Source organism: Carettochelys insculpta, chromosome 1, assembly GCF_033958435.1.
Source record: "Carettochelys insculpta isolate YL-2023 chromosome 1, ASM3395843v1, whole genome shotgun sequence".
Lineage (NCBI taxonomy): Eukaryota > Metazoa > Chordata > Testudines > Carettochelyidae > Carettochelys > Carettochelys insculpta.
In genome coordinates, this window is record NC_134137.1 from 86,526,074 (window position 1) to 86,539,433 (window position 13,360).

Below are 13,360 nucleotides of genomic sequence, written 5' to 3' on the forward strand. Positions count from 1 at the left end.
CAGTCTCTGAAGATGACTACAAACAAAGGCAGTTAAATTATTTGGCCCTACAGTAAAGGTGGTCTATTGTCACTCAATAATTCAAGGCCTCTCAAATGCTTCCCCTTTAAAACTGCAGTGGGAGATCTGACCCTTAACACACAACTGACAAAAATTAGAGGAAGAACTTGCACTGGAAACAAGAACAAAAAAAGCCCACAAATCTGGATGTTGGGTTGGATACAAGAACATATGTACTAAATCTAAAGTAAAAAATTAACTGTATTTGCTATTGTATTGTATTTACATTTTATTGCTTACTATAACTATGGCAGAGTCCGTTCCAATAAAGTCACTGAAAGTGACAAAGTATTTCTTCCCAAACAAATATTTTGTTTTAAAAAAATCTACTTTAGACCAATATTTTTAAAAACTCAGTTTTGGAACAAGAGATGCATACTTGCCAGAAGAAACAATCCTGGTGGGGTTGGGTGGGGGGGAATGAAGTGCCTTTTGCAGTCCCAGTGGAAACGAAAACAGATTTGAGCAAGATGTAAGCACATTAGAATCACCACTTCCACATGTTCAACAGAGCTGCTTAGAAGCCTGCTACTGAAACTCTCTGGACATACCAGCTGCACTGCAGATACTCTCAGCTTATGTCTACGCTACAGCATAAACTCAATTTTAAGGCACTTAACTCAGTTTTACACTGTGGTAAGTCTTCACTGCAAATACCATTAGGTCAATTTTAAAGGTCACTAAGGTTGACCTTCTCATCCTGCCCCTCGGATGCAGTGTACCACCAAGTTTGAATTTACAAGAATGAATTAATGTTAGTGTGGAAACAGTGTTACTTTAAACTGATTTTATCTGCCTCCAAAGGTATCCTTCAATGCCCTGAATATGTCTATTCTGGCCGCTTTCACCTCCACTGCTCTGCAGGCATGCAGGAAATAGGAAACAGGAAGCCCAGCAATTTGAATTCATTTTCTTTCATGGCAATCACATCTAGCCACGACTTCTTACAATCACAAAAGAGCCCTAGCATGGAGCCATCAGAGAACCAAGGTCTCTTTTCTGTGCGGGTGGATGAATCTGTGCTGAGTAAACATCAGGGAAGTCCAGCAGTGCAAGGTGAAAATCAAGCTCACACCCACACCCACATGGGTGCTGGGCAGTGCTGACCATGCCTGCAGACAGCGGCATGCCCTGTCCTGCACAGGGTGAAGACTTCTTCCCTTTACAGGTTTTAGCAGGAGAGCTTAAGAAACTTGTTTAATGTCTTCGGAGAGCACCCAGCTGACTGAATCATTTCAACAGATTGTTCAACTTGTTTCTCCATCTCACATTTTATATGGCTGCACCCTCTGAAGCTGCCACACAGCAGTTACATTTTTAAGTGGTCACGGCTGGTACTATGCTTCAATCTGTCCCTTTTTAAAGAATAGTGACTTTAAAAATAACCTTGTTATCAAATGAGTTCTGGGTCACCCAACTGACTCAACCATTTCAACAGGTTGCTCAACTTGTTTTCTGCACTTCACATTTGTATAGGGCAGCTTCCCACCCCTATGCACCATGCACCTGGCAGGCTAGCCCCTGCCCCACCACACCATGTGATGGCTATGCAGCCCAGACCATCTTCCAGGCAGTGGCATGTCCTTCCTTCCACGGGGTGAAGTCTTCTTCCCTGAGAGAAACTCGTTTTCTCTGCTTCACATTTACTGGGCTGGCCTCCGCAAGCTGCCATGCAACTGGAGGCTGGCTCTGCACCACAAACGTTTTACGGGGTTGCCCTCCCCCACCCCAAGGCACCAGTACTCTCCCTTCCCAAATCGTGTGTCTTGGGAGAGGATAGGAATGGAGCTTATGAGCTCTCTCCCCCGCTTCCCCCTCTCACAAAGGCAGTTGCTGGCACTAGGGCTTCTTTACTAGAAGAGGCAAGGGACTCTCTTCATTCTTTCCTCAACTTTTCTATCTCCTAATGCTTCCTTAACTTCTCCTTCTGTTCTTGAGCCATTACTACTTCTGACAGGGTAATGGCTCCTTCCAGAAACCACTAGACACCAACACAATCTGGGATTCTTTCCTTCTCTTCTATTTAGTCTTGGAGATTCATAATGAGTCTGGAGCGAATACTGCTAATGGTCTCTTTGCCTCATGTTAGAGACATCAGTGCAATGGTTTCCCTAGAGCATTCTTCATTTCTATGTGGTGACTAGTCAAATTTCTCTCTCTACTTCAAACCTGGCTCCTTCATCCAAATACAACTGAAAAGTGGTAGTGTATCTTCTTTGCTTGAGAATATGAAGTCTTTCCCTAGTCGTATTGATCCTGTTTGATGTATTTTCATCAGGAGAAGAGACTTCTGAAAAATGGCCGTTCTTCTCTTCTGTGAGGTGACTTCTCACAAATTATCATCTCTGGTTCAAACCTGGCTCCTTCAGCCTCTCTCCCTCTTCACTTGCATTTAATGGCAATTTAAAGTTTCTTGAAAAAAACTCTTTTGTGAAAGCTGCCTCTTTCCATAAAGATGATTTTCCATTTAAAAACAAAAACAAAAACCTGCCTCTTTCCAAAATGCAGACAAAACTCAAACAATTTCCCTAATCAGGGACAGAGACTTCTGAAAAATGGCTGTTTGATTTCAGCAGAAGGTGGTGAGGGCAATGCAGTCTGGAAAGATGATAGCATACACCTACAACTACTTGCAGGGCATTTTTTCCCCATCAGGAAACCGACAAAAAAAAAAAGGGCTGAAGAAACTGTGACATAGGTGCCCATGATGCTCGGCTGCAACAGTCGAACTTTAGTGATTCAGTGGGCATGCAATAAGTCGACTTTGTGGGCAGGTGTAGAAACCGAAGTTCAACTTTATAAAATTCAGTGTTACAAAATCAATTTTAATAAATCTGACTTTACTTCATAGTGTAAACATAGCCCCGGTCTCAGAGCTCCCCACGAGCAACTACAATGATCTTGCTCCCAACTCTTAATGAGCTGTCTACACTGCAGGCACAAAGCTAAAGCTCCAGAAGGGACACAGGCAAAGCTGGAGAAGCACTACCAAAATACCTTTTGGCCTAATCAGGGAATCAGGAAGAGCTCCAAAGCTGGAATCTTAACTCTGCCCCTCCTTTATGTTGATAATTCTGGGTGCTTCACATGGCCCTAACTATTGAGCAAGACCTCACACTAATTGGGAAGCAGACTAACATTATGACCCCATTTTACGTATGGGACAACTGAATTATGATTTAAGATCATACCTGGCAGAACTGGGAATAGATCTAAGTCTCGGCTACTTAGCTACGCCACTTTTGTGAATCTCGTTGCTTGCTTGTCTTGCACTAAAGGACTAGAACATGCTTGTCTCCAAAGCCAGGAATAGAACTGAGGCATCCCAATTCCCAGAATTGCTCTGCTATGAGACAACTAGCCATGTAAGCCACAAGCAAAGAATACAGTTCATCTCAGTCCTCTCTCACAGACCGCTCACAGTAAGGAAAACAAGCACTACCACTTGAGCACAAGCACAGGCTAAGTGCAGCGAATCTAAAGCTCCTTGCTTTCACCTCTGCTGATGACTCATATGGAGTAAATTTGTGACTCCATGATAGAATTACATTTTTTCAGTTCTCTTTTACAAGACCTAAGGGTTTATATTTAAAAACCCTTAAAATGAACAGTCGTGCTCAAAAGTTAAAAAAATACTAAATTAGGGTTGCTTATGCCACCTGAAATTGGCCTCATTGAATCAGAATGTACTTATAGTCATTAATTACATGATCATATATTACTTCTTACAGCAGTCTTAATTCTCATAAATTTGAGGTCCTGACTTTGTAACCTTAATGTTTTCTAAATGTTTGTAACATATATATAAAGGCATACAATTAGAATAAGCAACAGCACTGACACTGGCAAATCCAGCCCTTGTCTTTGCAGCTCCAGAGGCTCCCTCTACAAGTCAGCCAATAGTGTTATGCATATGGGTGCTGGAAACATCATTCAGAGGTAATCAATATGAAGCCTGAGGACCAGCCGCTTTGGGACTCCCTATAGAACAGTGTACAGGGCAAGGAAAGGCAGCACCAAAGGATCCAGTGCTGCCAAGATTCCAATATTTTGCTTTCCAGCACGGAAACAATGCAGCCACAAAAGCCACCTGAAAGAATAGGATGAAGTAGACTTCCTTGAGTGGCCTGTATCCTGGAGACTGCAGAAAGATAGCACTAGAAAAAGATTCCATCAGATACTTAGCACCTAAGTCTGATCCATAGATTTGATATGTCTTTATCCCACCACTTCAAAAACAAATTTTATGAACACTAAAAAATTAGTTCTTCCCCACAAGCTAAGTATTACCACATATATTTCTATATGCCATTAGCCACATGTCACAGATACAGAAAATGAGATAAGGGTAGTTTGTTGTACAAAGTCACAGAGTGGCACAGCCAGCAATAAACCTCAAGAGTTTCAGGCTCCCCTTACTGCCTTTAGACCACATTCTCTGTCAGATGCAAGCAAGATATAAAACATGAAAATGTAATACTTACCTTGTGCATGGCTCATAACTGGATTCTGGCTGAACAAGTCCAAGTCCATGTCACTTACCACTACCATGTCAAAGACAAACAGAGCCTACAGTGCAGAGAGGCAACCTAAGCTAATGAGTGGTTTTAATGAGTGTCCTTCTCAGTGCGTGGCACAATTGTCATAACCAAGTCACTATCCCACAATAGAGTAGTTTTGCTAACTGCACTTGCATATCTAAAATTTGCAGGGTATGTCAACTAACTGTAGCAGCACCTTGACTGGATGCAGAAGTGCACAGCTCTCACGATATTGTGTGACATCAGCACACACCGCCCTTCACATGCATATCACTCCTGTAGGAAAAAAACAACATGGATGAAAAACAGTTGCATCTGGCAACCCTGTGCCTAGGCAATGATAAACAAAATATTTTGTGGACCACACACAGAAATGCAAGGAACCGTACGTGATCCTTGGGCCTCAGGTTGCCAAACACTGCCATAGTGGAATGCTAAACACCACCAAACACCAGGCCCAATATGTTTCCATTATGCAGAGTAGGCAAAGTTGAATTTAAAGGAAGGCTAATTCCACGCTTCTCTTGTCTCATCTCAAAAAATTCTTCTAACATTTTTTTTTATAAACCAAATAATATACTCTGTATATTAATAAAAGACTTCAGGATACACTACCACATGGAAAATAAACACACACCCACACACTTATACTGGCTCCACTTTTTGGGAACAAACCCTGAAGTGTGTACATACACACACGCACACACACACACACACAGAATGAATACTCTGAAGGTTTTTGCTTTGTTTTCCATTCTGAAAAGACGTTTATCTACCCTTTCAATGATGACAAGAACTAGAACTAGAATCCACAGTCCTGCCAACACTTTCAAGAGTTAGTTTTAATCTCTGTAAAAACCAAACAGTCATTTTGACATTGTGATTCTTCAAATATTATTCTTTTGCTTGTTTATTTTCTCATTGAATGTGGCCTTTAAAAAAAAAAAGTCTTCCCTTTACACAATCCTCTTTTCTTAACTAAATAATGTGGAAAGTTCACTTGTTGAACCCTGGGTTCAGTCTCATTGGGTAAAGTTACACAGTGCTCTTGATTGACTGAACAACTCTGACCTATATTAAAATGCTTTTAGTACCAGGGTAAAACATGTTGTTTCTCTTTTCTAACAACAAGCTTGTATTTCATCTTTTTAAAAAGCAATTTTTTTCTTCAGTGGTCAAGAAGTTTAGCCATTGCGTGCTTTCACATTTGCACCTAGTATGTTCTGTTTAGGAATAACACTGTCTCACTACTGCTTGCTGTGAACACCATGACTGTTCAACATGTTTTCATCTTAGTTAGGGAAAGTGAATATGCTTGTGTTTGAGCTCCTCCCCTTTCATGCACACACAAGCTGCAGCTGTAGTAAACAACCACCAGTCAAGAGTTGAGAAGGTCAAGGCCTCAGCGCTGCACCAATATCAGTTTTTCCAAAAATGAAATCTAATTTCTTAGAAGGGGAAATTATTATTTTTTGTACATTGCAGAGAGGTTAACCACAGTCATTTCCATACAAATGAAGGGAGAGAATAACTTTGATGAGCCACAGATGAAACATTTAACAAAAAGTTATTTTTTTCCATTCCTCTAATAAAAAGTACCTTATCCATGAATGTGCCGATTTGATAAATATAAATTATTTCCTCAAACAAAATCAGGTTCTAAGGCAACAATGCTGTCTTAAAGTCAAGAATATCAGATATATTTTCCTGCATTCCACCGGCAAAATGCTACCACCTCCCCTAAGGAGCAGGCCAGGAGATTGCATAGCAATGTGAGGAGCAGTGCCAGCCAAACAACCTTCACAAATGTAATCCTGCAGCTTCAGGACATTATGGCTCAGCACAGGTTAGCACAAAACACAGGACATACCTTGTTCCTTTTCTGAGCAGAACATGTTCCCTCATTTTCATAACTATTGGCTGTGACTTGGCACACCTGATCCCGACCACACCTCTAGGATTGAATATTCCACCATCCACCCCACAGCTTTCTTGGGCCCAGTCCTGCTCCCACTAAATTCAATTAATGTTTTCTTCATTGACATTAGTATAATAAAAGGCCACTGAATGTTTCGGAGCGCTCCTGCCTGGTTTATTCAAAGGAAAAAGGACACCACATACTTCTACTTGTATGGTGGTTTTATCTCGATAGTGCAGTTGCAGACCAAGACCCTAGTACGCTAGGCACTGTACAAAGAATAAAAAGATTCCTACCTGAAAAAGCTTACAGTCTTAAGCCCCTTATCATGCCCATTCCCGTGCATCCCCACAGCAAAGGGTAGAATCAAGCCCACTTTATTAGAGGGCCTCTGTTTTAAAATAACCGTCAACTTGAGTAATTTCTGGACTGACTAGTTTCAACAAAAATTCTAAAAGTAGCCAAATCTTAACAAAATTAATTTAAAATATTTGTAAGGATTTTTTACTAAGGTGAATCAAGAAACTTTACCAGAAGGGACAATGGGCAGGCCTGAGAACACCACCATCATATGTGATTGGACACAATCCACATCCCAGCACATGCCAGCCAGCTTCTACAATATTAGCAGCATCCAGACCAGCAAAGTAGGAAAGGGAAACAAGAATTCTTCCTCCTGCTGCCACCCAACTCCTATGCGCCCACTGCTCCTGGGTGACAGGAAGGGACCTGGAGAAGGAGAGCTACCTCACCTCCATATCAACTTTCAGCTTCTCCAAAACTTCTACAGTGCAATAGAAGAGAAAACCGAAACTTCAGGACAAATTTTAATAATTCCATGCCTCATCCCACTCCTAAAGCTTCTATTACCATGAAATACCAATGTAAAGATTGGTGTTCTCTCCACTGCTCACGCTCTTGTCCTTTTTTTAATCTCTAAGTAAAAGTCCCCGGAATAGGGTTGCCATATAAAAAGAGAGGACACACCTGAGAGGGAGCGTATCAGTTTCTACCAACTCATGTTATAGTAATGCACTAGATATACTATAACACATTGGCCGTGTCTACACTAGCCAAAAACTTCGAAATGGCCATGCAAATGGCCATTTTGAAGTTTACTAATGAAGCGCTGAAATACATATTCAGCGCCTCATTAGCATGCGGGTGGCCGCAGCACTTCGAAATTGACGTGGCTCACCGCCTTGCGGCTTGTCTAGATGGGGCTCCTTTTCAAAAGGACCCCAGCTACTTCGAAGCCCTCTTATTCCCTTGAGCAGATAGGATTAAGGGGACTTGGAGGTAGCTGGGGTCCTTTCGAAAAGGAGCCCCATCTGGACAAGCCACACAGCGGTGAGGCACATCAATTTTGAAGTGCTGCGGCCGCCCACATGCTAATGAGGCACTGAATATGTATTTTAGCGCTTCATTAGTAAACTTCGAACTGGCCATTTGCATGGCCATTTTGAAGTTTTTGGCTAGCGTAGACACGGCCACTAATACATTGTGAGTTGGTAAATACTGATACAGACACCCTCCTTCTCAGGCATGCCCTCTTTATTGAAAGGTCAAATATGGTAATCCTACCCCAGAAAAGCAGATATTCTCCTCGCCCCAAACTCAGCAAATTGCAGCAGTTCTGCTGCTTGCAGTAAATCCCACATGCTCCACCATCTGGGGAAGTGAGTGCATGTGAGCTCCTCCAGAGTAGTGAGTGATGCCACCATGCTAGTGCAAGGCAGGCAAAATGACCACAAGCAAAACGGTCAAAATGACTGTAGCCAAAGGTACAAAGAAAATTAAGGGAAAAAAAAAAACCAGAACACTTTATTTAGTAATTTCTTTTATCAGTGGTGGTCGCAGGATCCATTGTGACTAAATCAGTGATTCTCAAACAGGGAAAGATACACCCCTGGAGGTACGAAGAGGTCTTCCAGGAGATACGCCAACAGTTCTAGATCTCTGCCTAGTTTTATAAAAGGCTACATAAAATAACTATTGAAATAAGTACACACATACAAATTGAAATTCCACACATACAAAATGAAAAAGTAATTTTTCAGCAATAATATGCTGTGACACTTTTGTCTTTTATGTTTAGTTTTGTAAGCAAGTAGTCCTGTAACATTTTAGAGCTGGAAACCAACCAGAAAATGGAGGTCATGTACCAGTACTATATAAAGCACCATTGCAAAGTTGCCACGAATATCTGCTTGCCATGGCACAAAATAAAAAAACAACAATATATATCATGACTGACAATGAAAAAAGAGCTGGTTTACCATCTATACAGGGGAAAAATTGCCATAGGAATGTAAAATTTTACAAAACTGAAGGAAATAATAAAAGCAAAGTCAGCTGCTTATCTTCAATATCTTCTATAACAACTGTTCACTTTTGTACCAATTTTAAATGCATAAAATACATATCATAACATAACTAGCAATAGCTAGTGACAATGGCTAACACCATATAACCCACGTTTGAAGCTACTCCTTCCTGCAACTGAATTAATTTTATGCTACTGTAAATGACAGTTTAGAAAAAAAGACACACACAAATACACCCAATGTTTAGAGTGACCACTCCTTTTCACATTGCAAACTCCTGCACCACCCTCCCTGTCATCAGCAAAATTTCCTGTCAGATCATTTACTTGGCTAAACAACTCTATCCTCCAGTAAGGAAAGGGAATGGAATGCTTTAGGTGGATTTAGAGGGTGACGTGGGTTTGACTGGCACACATCTTAGGTAACAGTTCTATGCACATGCTGTTAATGTAAATTTCAGAATGTTTGTTTCCCCTCGCACTAGAGTGTAACTCGCAGAATGGTCTTATTTTTTCTAAACAATCCATCAGTTTGATAAATAAAAACACCACTACTCACTGACATTTCTTAAAATTATCTGAATATAACAGTTGTTTAAGAATCTCAATAGTTAAATAGTAAAGGACACCACCTACAAACAGACTTTATCCAGATTACACATTCCAGGGTACTTAGACTTTAACTAAGCACAGCCAGCTTTTATCAGTTGAATTAAAGTTATTACTACTATTAATATACACTGGACTGTAAGCTTTTTGTGCAGGGAGAGAGGAACAGAGGGAAAGAGATGGAGGGAATACAGCACAAAGGATTTGGTACTCCTCCTCTGCCCCCACCCGCTCCAACATTCAGTTTAAATACACTAGTCATCAGATCTGGCAAGTTCTTTTTTGCCCTCAATATCAACGTGCACTGGAAGTGCTGATAGGAGGCTCCATAACGAAGATGATCAGAATTGATGCCTCTTGCAAAGAAGCCTCTTGCTTTAATGCAAACTCATGTCACTGAGGTCAGCACTTGCTCCTCAGGTTACAGCAACCTTATAACAGAGGAACAGCGGTGGCTCCCAAGCTGCCTCCCAACACTCCTCATGACCGCTCTCAAGGCAAAGTTCTCCCTCGCCAACTCTAGCTAGAGCCACCTTAATTGAAAAGAACAGCCACAGGCCGTCCCCCAGCTACTTCCACGAACTACGCACCGTGGCAAGTGACAGTTAACACACCATTACTACTGGAAACAACCAAGGCTGTAGCACAATGCCCACTACTAATGCCACCCGTGTCACCCCCACCTTAACCCCTTCCCCTCCTCCTCCACATCGCATGCACACCGCCAGATGCTCGGCGTGACGAGCTGGAGCAGCAAACCCAACATCCAGCATGACATCCAGCTTGCTCCCTTGCCACTGTCACTTACGTGACTCCGTGTGAACTCCCCCCGCATGCATTCTCTGACAACGCTTGGGGGGGGGGGCGGGTTAACCGCCTCCTGGCTGGGCGTTCAATAAGAGCCGGGTTTTGCCAACGCTTCCCCCCGCCCGCCCCTCCACCGCTTGCCCCAGTCGAGAGAGCTCAGCCCCCGAGCCTTTGACAAGGACCGCCGGGGGAAAAAAGGTAACGTTAGCGGCAAGCGGGCTGGCCGGGCCCGCGGGAGCCCAACGCCCAGGGGGTTATTGGGAAAAGAAATGGAAGCGGCACAGACCTGAGCAGAAGCTGGAGAGCAGGAGAAACTGTTTTCTTTGCCTTATACAGTACAGTCCCCTCTCTCGCTCCCGCTCGCTCGCTCCCTCCCCCTCCCACACACACACACACGGGCGCGCGCCCGCCCGGCCTCCCTCAGCTGCTCTCTGCAGTTCTCAGGAAATGAATGGGGGCAACACAGAGAACTGTTGTACTTGCAAATGACTTACCCGCGTCACATGATGTGCTAAATGTAGGGTGGGCCGGTGGGTGGAGGCTCCGGAAACAAGAGCGGACACAATACCGCGCGGGGGGCGGGGGAGCCTCGCCAGGGCCGCGTCGAATTGCACCGGGGGCCCCGCTCGAAGGGGAGGGGGAGGGGGACGGCGGCCCTCCTCTCCCCCCCCCCCCTCCGCCTTCCTCGGGGCGGGGGAGGAGCGGGGAGGCCGGGCCGGGGAAGTGGAGAGCAGGGACGAAGCGACCCAAACAAAAGCCCCCCCCTCCCCGCACACCCACCCCACCCCACCCCCTGCGCGCGGGCAGGTGCCTTCCCTGGGCGGGTGATGGAGCAGCAGGAACTCAAGTGCTTTGCTGGCATGTAACGTATCCCCCCCTCCCCTGGCTCCTCCGCCCCCCCCCCAGAAGCCAGCGAGGGAGGAGCGAGGGGCGGGGGAGGAGCCGGCCGGCTGCGGCGGAGTTCGCAGAAAGCCCCGGTGCGCAGCCTGCCCCCTCCCAGCCGTAGAGGCAGGCTGCAAACACCCGCCGCCGCCGGCGCTCTAGTGCTGCTGCTGCAGCTGCCGGCCGGCTCCGAGCGTGCCTCGGCCGCCCGTCTGCGCTGGGAAGCCGCCCCCTTCCCCGCCCATGTGCCGTACCTGAGCCCCAGCTCCTCGAGCCCCGCGGGGAGCGGGAGGAGGGGCGGGGAAATTTCTGCTGAGGGCTACGGAGCTAAGCGGGGCGAGACCCAGCGGTGGAGGAGCCAGGCACAGGCGGGCTGGGAGGTGGGCTGGAGACGCGGGGTCAAGGGGGTAGGAGCAGCTCAGCCTTCAGGCGCATGGGAAGGGAGGAGCAGATGGGCGGCTGGGGATGAGAGCAGAGTCCTGCGGCTGGGAGCGAGGCAGGGGAGCCGCAGAGCGGGGATGTGGGGGTAGTGAGAGGCGGCGCTGGGGGGAGGAGCAGGCAGGGGCGGGTGGATGGCTGGAGGTGTGTTGCTTGTAACAATGGCACGCTAAAAAGAATCAGACGCAGGTGTGTTATTTTTCTAGGGTGGGGGGGGGCTCCGCGTGTCTCTTCAAAGGAAATAGACTGTGACACAAGCCAGACAGTGACCAAACTGCAAAGGCGAGACTTGATTTCTCCCAGTGCCCAGGAAGGGCAAAGTTTAAAACACAAACCCATGAAATAGGCACCCATCTGCGTTCTGTTTAGCAGGTTAACAATTGGGTCCTGGAGTGTCACACAAGGAAAGCTGATGGAGACCCCCTGGCCGACTACATGAGTTGAAACCATGAGAATGTTTACCGATCTGTATTATTCCCAGGTTTCAGAAGCAGCGGTGTTAGTGGGTTGCTGCAAAAACAAGGAGTCTGGTGGCATTTTAAAGACTAACAGTGTTATGGCATGAGCTTAAGTGACTGGCAACTCGCAAAGGCATATGTCCTAATACAATTGTTAGTCCTTAAGATGCTACCTGACTCCTTGTTGTTTTTATATTTACATACAAAACACTGCTGATCAACTTGTTTTAACCATTGACCTGTTTTTAGTTTAGGTCAACACAAATAGTTCCTGTAGACACACCCCTGCTTTGAAGACTGTAATTAAATAAAAATAATTATTGTCCAACATCTTTCAAGAAAATTACTCTGTGGGAAAATCTGTGTCGTCTCAGCAGTTCTCTCTGTCAGAGCATCCTAGAATGTGATGCATGTCTGTAAGGATCTTCATGTATTAAAGGTACACAGACAGAAACTGAGTCTAAGCGTTTCAAATAATACTAGGACAATAAAGTAACAACCACTACTAGAAACTTGAGCAACTATTGTATATATTTTAACTAATTTTAAAGAATTATCTTTGATATTTTGTGAAATAAAAATATTATATCCAAGTTCTTAAATTTTGAGGCACTGTGACTGTAAAACTGGAGATTCTATCAGATGTTTTATTTAAAATATAATAGGTACCTAAACATATATTTGGAGTGTTCTGGACCAGATCATGGTCCTTGGACAACCCACTGGTGGTAAGCTGGTTAAATAGGGGTTCCCCAGTGTAGGCAATACTTGGGTAGCATAGAGCTAATGTAACTGTTCTCTGCTACCTACTTTTTACCTTAAGGCTACTCTACATTGCTCTGGGTGCTGAATTGGCTCCTGGTTAACCATAGGATCAAGGGGATTTACAGATGGGATAAAGTTTCTTCCACCCTTTGTCATCCCCACATCAGTTCTGCATCAAGTGCAACTCTGCTGGTCCAGAAAAGTTAATCTATAATCTTTAAAGCAGTCATTACAATCCTTTTGGTAAATAGTAAAAAACATACAAGATCATCTTGTAATAGATTTAATATGTTATTACCTGGCTTCTTAGGCAAAATATATAACTACATTTAAACAGCCCTTTTTAAATGTGAATTTATACAATAAAGCAGATTGGCTAACTGTTGTTCTTAGGTAATTTATAGAAATTACAAAAATATTATTACTTGTAGCATAGATAAAGTAATGTTTGTTTATCTAGACAGTGTTTACCTAAGACACCAAAATAACCACAAACAGCTTCTACTTCCTTGTACTATGAAGTATTGCAGCTACAGTCTGCTCTCAGATATACAAC

At 44.1% G+C, this 13,360-nt stretch overlaps 1 protein-coding gene across 3 annotated transcripts in view; it reads right to left on the reverse strand.

Annotated features, from left to right (window-relative positions):
* Window positions 1-10,887, reverse strand: part of KLF12 (KLF transcription factor 12) — a 419,409-nt gene extending 408,522 nt beyond the window's left edge. For 2 of the 3 annotated variants that reach the window (XM_074988826.1, XM_074988807.1), the window contains exon 1: window positions 10,756-10,887. The gene's annotated coding sequence lies outside the window, so the exon portion shown is untranslated. Of the gene's footprint in view, window positions 1-10,547; window positions 10,685-10,755 lie in introns of those variants that run through there. The other variant, XM_074988814.1, reaches the window with a different exon arrangement.
* Between the last annotated feature and the right edge of the window lie 2,473 nt (window positions 10,888-13,360).